Genomic DNA, 6,914 nt, shown 5'->3' on the forward strand with positions numbered 1-6,914 from the left:
AAAATCTTTTAGATACATAAAACAAAACAAAAAAAAAATCAAATAAAACATTCAAAGTAAATCAAATAAAAGTCCATAAAACTGAAACAAAAAGACTACATAAAACCAGGGCACCGTTCAAAAACGGTCATGCCAGCTAAAAAGGGCGGAATGCTGGCATGACAACATAAATAAAAGGCTTAGCGGTGCCCCGTAGTCCCGCTCCTAGGAGCTAGCGGTTCCAGTTTTTTCCTTTATTCCATCTTCACGTCCTGAAGTCCGGCGATCCTCCACTCCGCGCAGGCCTTGTCCTTCCCGAGGGTCCAGATGTCCAGAATTACAAAGTCCTTGATAAGAGTTTGTGCCCTTCTGGTAGTGGTGATAGTGTCTAGCTCCTGCTTGTGATAGACACAGACATTACGGCCTTCCCACAGGATCTGCTTGACAACATTGATGACACGCCAAACGCACTTAGCTGTGCTGGTAGTGATTCATCCCTCAGGCCCATAGAGCACAGTCTCAGCGGTCATCTTGGCCGTGTCAGCAAACCTGTTTAGGAAGACAGAGACAGAGAGACAGACACTGCCAGCCACATCACACTCCCAGAAGATATGGGCTGGTGTTTCTCTCTTGCGGCACTTTGCATAGGGGCATGTTTCTACTTGGGCTAGTCCCCTCCTGAACATGAACGCTCGAGTGGGGAGTGCACTGTGGACGGTGTTCCATGCTATATCCTTCTGGACATTACTGAGGCAGCTGTGAGACACATTCTCCCAGATTTTTTGGCTTTGGGTGAGGGAGAAAGTAGCTACTTTTTCAATTTCCTGGGAACCGGCAAGATATTTAGTTACAGCCTTGTATTCCCAGGAGGCCAATTTTGCTTTATCTAAGCCCAATTTATATATAGTGTCCCTTAAGGTTCTATAATACAATGGGGGGTCCCAGGAGTACGGCACAGTGTTATCAATAGTGCAGAGGCCCAAGGCCCTGAGACAGGTGGCAAAATAGAAACGATTCATGTAACATACCTTCCTGTCCAGGGCCTGGATGTTCTTGATAGTTTGCGTGAGCCCCTGCACTCGGGTGAGCTGCACAACGTCCGGGACCCCCTTACCTCCCTTCTTGTCGGCTTTACTCAGGGTGGCTCGCTTTACCCTCTCCATCTTGCTGCCCCAGATAAAGCGGTGGATAATGCGGTCCACCACTTTTTTGGTGGTCCTGTCTGGGGGAAAGATTTTTCCTACATAAGAGAGGATGGGGAACAGTATAGACTTGGTTATTAATACTCTACCCGTCATTGTTAAGGATCTTGTGCTCCATCCGCCAATCTTTTTACGGACCTGGTTAATGGCCGCCGTCCAGCTCTGGGCCCCCGAGCTATTGTTCTCGAAAATGAGGCCCAGAATCTTGATTTTGTCCTTTTTGACAGGGTACATGTCCGACAGTTCCCTATCTACCTGCCAATTTTTAGACACGTAGACTTCGCTCTTGGACTTATTAATCACTGCCCCGGTCGCCGTGCAGTACTTCTCAAGGATATTACTAATCCGAGGTACCGACGATGTGTTGGTGCAAATGAGTGACACATCGTCCATATATGCTGTTGTTTTGACCTGGACCCCGTTGGATCCAGGCAGCTGGAAACCAGTTATATTGGTATCCCTATGAATTGCCTGCAGGAGGGGTTCAATGCACACGACATATAGCAGTGGGGATAGTGGGCAACCCTGTCTGACCCCTGACTGGATAGATATTTTACCAGTCAGGTGCCTGTTCACCAAGACTCGGGTACTAATGTTTGTATATATGGTTTTAACCCACTCCCTAAGTCCAGGAGCGAATTTCATCTGGTCCATCACTTTGTACATATATTCATGGCTTACCCTATCGAACGTCTTCTCCTGGTCAAGGTTGAACAGGCAGAGGGGATGGTTCCGTTCTCTAGAATAAGCCAGAATGTCCCTTGTTAACATTAAAATATCCGTGATGGACCTCCCTGGGACGCCACAAGCCTGGTCGGGGCCAATGACCAAAGGGAGGTGTACTTGTAGCCGGAGCATCAGAGCTTTGGCTAGTATCTTGTAATCCACGCAAAGGAGGCTGATTGGGCGCCAATTCCGTAGATCTTTAACTTCCCCTTTCTTATGAAGGAGAGTAATTACACTCTCCCGCATAGAAGGGCCCAACCGCTTCTCCCTGTAGACCGCTCTGTAGACCTCCGCTAAATGGACTTTTAGCGTGTCCCAAAAAAGATGGTAATACTCACCCGGGATGCCATCTGGACCTGGCGTCTTACCGGTGTTCATGGTCTTAACCGCCTGGGTGAGCTCCTCCAGCGTGAGTTCTGGGTCCTTCTCCTCCTCCTCGTCGTCCCGCACTGAGTCAGGCTCCAACTGGCTCAGGAACCACTCTATCAGGGTGTCATCTGTAGCTTTGATGTTATACAGGTCCCTATAGAAGTTCTCTACCACTTTTTTCACTCCCTCACTATCCTCTACTATCCTCCCCCTGCTGTTGAGCATGGAGGACATCAAGTGCCGCTTCTCCCTCGTTTTCTGGAAGAAGAAGCGAGTACACTTTTCGTCTTCCTCCATTTTTTGCACTTTTGCATTGTGCATGACCTTTCGTTGTTCCTCCCTACAAAGCACTGAAAGATCTAGCTTGGTCTGGGCTATCTCGTCGCTTACAGGGAACCCCCGAAGCTGAAGCAGGCTCAGACGCTGGAGGGCAGCATTCAGGTGTTTATATTTGGCCCTCCTTTCTTTTGCTTTCCTCTTGCCTGCTGCTATGAAATAACCCTTAGTTCTGATTTTGACCATCTCCCACCACTCTATAGGGGAGTTGAATAGGTCACGCAAAGTGGTCCACTCAACAAGCCTGCTCTTATAGGCTGCAGCTATGGAGGGGTCATCGAGTAAGGAGGTGTTTAATTTCCAAACCCCTGACCCCATCTGGGAGGTCTGAGGGACCTGCAATGTTACCTGCAGGAGCCTATGGTCAGAGAAGAAGACGGCCTGGGTGTCTACTGCCGTCTTTGTAAGGGAGCTGGTATGCAGGACGAGATCTATACGGGAGAAGGAGGTCCCAGATGAGCTCACCCAGGTAAAGGGAGGCACCAGGTCCTTACCTGCATCACACAGGGAGAAATCAAATATTACGGAGGACAAAACTCTACTAGAGCGGTCGTTGCGTGGCCTGCTCCGGTCTACGTCCCTCAGAGCACAATTGAAGTCACCTGACACGATGACGGGTATCAGATATTAAACTGATAAGAACAGATACTACACTTGATCTTAGCCAAAAGGCCGAGAAGCGATGGCGACTTGGCCCTTGCCCGGGGCCCCCCAGCCCGGACGGCACAGGGGGATTCAAAGGTGGGTGCAAAATTCCAAGCACAAGCAGACCCCCAAAAAACGGGCTGCTGCTTCCAGAGGGGAAATGTGCAATTTAAGCAGGAGAAAACAAAGCAAAAACACACACATAACACCAAAAACAAAACATAAACTGGCGGAGTGCGTCTTACAAATAGTCATGCCAAGCTGCTATGCTGTGCAAGGTGCCTTGGGTAACTACAACTGTGCCTCGCTGGCTGGCTGGCTTGCTAAGAAGGTCCTGGCATAGGGACATGTTCCACCACACTTGTCTGGTTAGCTGCATGCTCCCAGGAAACAAACTGCTGCTGTCTACATCATCACCACATGTGAATAAAAGAAAGAAAGAAAGCAAGAAAGAAAGAGAAAGAAAGAGAGAAAGAAAGAAAGAGAGAAAGAAAAAAAAAAAGAAGTAAAACGGCGGGAAAACTTGCATCAACACTGGCACTCTCCCTCCAGCAGGGGTAGACAAAATGCTCACAGGAGAGATCCAGATCTGACTTTGACCAACGTTAGAGAAAGGTGTGCACCGTTCCCGGAGGTACTGCAATACCGGGCCGATGCGTGGAGTGGACGGAGCAAGCCCCTGTTCCATCTCCCGATTCCAAAAATCAATTTAATATATGGTCCCCTGATAGGGGACGTATCAGATATTAAACTGATAAGAACAGATTATTTTTTTTATTTTTTTTTTTATTAGAAAAATTCCACAAATTTATTATACAAACAATTTTCCAAATATATAGTCACATACATCAATAATTACAATATAAACAAACCCTTCCACCTTTCTCTTGCTGAATTATACCCCCATTTCAACACATCCCTTTTAACTCTACCCCTTATGTCACTACACACTCTTTCAATTATTACCTCCCCTTTTATCTCTATGTTATTTTTAATCAGTTTATTTCTACATTCCCATAATTCAAACTTAATTAAACTGAGAATTAACCATAACAGCCATTGTTGTTTTGTTTTTGTGGCACTCTTTACAAACCCTTTCAATATTACATCGTATGACAGCTTTGTTCCTGGTACCACCTTGTCTATGATCACTCTAGTTTTATTCCATACTGTTGCTGCAAATGGACATTCCCAAAACACATGTTCCTGTGTTTCTTCCACAAAACATGTTCCCCTAGGACAAAAAGCATTTCTGGTCAGTTTATGTCTGAATAACACCTCCCTTACAGCCTTCCTTTTATGAAGCATCATCCAATTTAAATCTTTTAGGTTATTATCTAGCCCCTTTGGCTGAATATTTCCCCAAGTCTCAGGGGCCACTGAACTGTATTCATTATTATAAAATACTTTCACCGATTCTTTATACAGTTCTTTATGCTCTGTGCAGATCTCTACCTCTTTACAGACTGGATTCTGCTTCAGCCACTTCACCGCATGTTGATAATGTCCTGGTAATTGCTCCGCTCTTGGTCCCATGTTATTTATTTTAACAAAATGTCTCATTGTAAATGAAAACCACAATCTAACAAAAAACTGAAAATTATGTTTAAATTCACCCTGCAAAGCTTTACATAAATTTGCCACAAATAAACAATCTAATTTCACAGGAATGTGAGGAACATCCCTCCCTCCTTTCTCCACAGCCTTATACATCTCCCCTCTCTTGATGTACTCATATTTCCCTCCCCACATAAACTCAAAAATCATACGAATAACACTTCTCCTATATCTTGGAGGCAACGGATATACATAAGCTAGGTACAACAGAGAAGGTAACACGTCTGTTTTTAGAACCAACACCTTCCCCATATAGGTCAGTTTCCTTGCTTTCCACATATTTAACTTTTTATTCATTTTAACAATTTTGTCTGCCCAATTCTTTAAATCACTACCCCTTTGATAGAAATTAACCCCTAATATTTTAATCCCATCTGAAACTATGTTCAACCCCAAAGGTGTTTCCTTCCTGTTTTCCCAAGCTCCCAAGAACATGACATTTGTTTTACTCAAGTTTAACTTTGAACCTGATGCTAAAGAAAACAAGTCCATTAACTGAAATGCTCTCCTTATATCATTATCAGACTCTAAATATAAACTTGTGTCATCTGCATACTGTGCAATTTTTAATTCCACACCCCCACTCCCTGGAATAATTAACCCCTTCACCCCCTTATCTGCCCTCAGTGCTGCAGCGTAAGGTTCCATGAACAATACATAAAGTAAGGGGGATAGCGGACACCCCTGTCTCACCCCCGACCTTTGTTTAATTAGCTTCCCCAAGTGCCCATTCACATTGACTCTACTCACTACATCTTTATACATTATTCCTAACCATTTGATTAAATGACACCCAAAACCTAACCTCTCCAAAATTCTAAATAAAAACTGGTGGTTGACCCTATCAAATGCCTTTTCTTGATCAAGGCTCACTAAAATTAATGGAATATTCCTGTCCTGTACCCACCAAATTACATCTCTAGTCAATTGCAAATTCCATTGCGCTGATCTTCCCACTACCCCACATGTCTGGTCTTTATGTACAATGAAACCCATCACCCCCCTTAACCTATTAGTTACTGTCTTTGCTATTAATTTTATAATCCACATTTAATAAGGTCACAGGCCTCCAGTTTTTCAAATCCTTAATGTCCCCCTTTTTATATAATAAAGAAATAATCCCTTCCTTCATTGATTTTAACAATTCTCCTCTGTCAAACACTTCCTTTATTACCTCTTTAAACACTGGACCAATAATGTCCCAGAAAGCCCAATAAAACTCCCTTGGCAGTCCATCTGACCCCGGCACTTTATTGTTTTTCATCTCATTTACAGCTGCTGTTAACTCGCTCAACTCAATAACCTTCTCCAATTCAATTTTACTCTCTTCTGGCACTCTAGATCCCAAATTATTTAAAAATGTATCTCCTGCTTTATCATCTATTTTCCTTTCTGAAAACAACTCCTCATAAAAATAACTTGCACTATCTACCATAGACTCATTATCCGATACCTCCCTTCCATCTTTATCTCTTAATCCCTCAATCATTCTTTTCTTTTGTTTCTCCCTCATAGGCTTGAAAAACTGATGACAACATTTTTCATTAGTCTCATAAAAGACTAGTTGGCTTCTAAACATGAATTTAGCAGCTCTGTTACTATAAATCGCCTTTAACCTCTCCTTACACAAACTATACTGCTCCCAATCCATATTCCCACCATTATTATCCTTCACCCGCATCTCCTCCAACCTCTTTTGTAAACCCAATATATCTTTCCTTTCCTCAAATGCTTTTGATTTACAATATCCCTGCGCAAACACCTTAACTTTTCGCTTCACATCCTCCCACCAATCAATCCAGGATTTGTAATAAGGTTTCAATTCCACCCACTCATTAAAATATAAAATAAATTGTTCCCTAAACTTTTTCTCTTCTAAAATTTTGCAATTCAATTTCCAATACCCGACACCAAATACTGGCCCGTCTAATATTACCCCTAAAGAAATCATATCATGATCTGAAAACCAAACAGGCAAAACAGAAAAATGTTCTAAAGTCAAATCATTGGTCACAAAGAAATAATCAATTCTACTCTTTG

The 6,914-nt window shown here is 43.3% G+C and overlaps 1 non-coding gene and 1 pseudogene across 1 annotated transcript; both read right to left on the reverse strand.

Moving 5' to 3' along the window:
• Window positions 1-3,204: 3,204 nt before the first annotated feature.
• On the reverse strand, window positions 3,205-3,296 carry LOC131738570 (U2 spliceosomal RNA; annotated as a pseudogene).
• A 573-nt stretch (window positions 3,297-3,869) lies between these two features.
• LOC131738427 (U2 spliceosomal RNA) lies at window positions 3,870-4,056 on the reverse strand. The gene has a single exon (XR_009329954.1). It is a non-coding gene; the product is annotated as a U2 spliceosomal RNA (small nuclear RNA).
• Between the last annotated feature and the right edge of the window lie 2,858 nt (window positions 4,057-6,914).

This window comes from Acipenser ruthenus, chromosome 10, assembly GCF_902713425.1.
Source record: "Acipenser ruthenus chromosome 10, fAciRut3.2 maternal haplotype, whole genome shotgun sequence".
NCBI lineage: Eukaryota > Metazoa > Chordata > Actinopteri > Acipenseriformes > Acipenseridae > Acipenser > Acipenser ruthenus.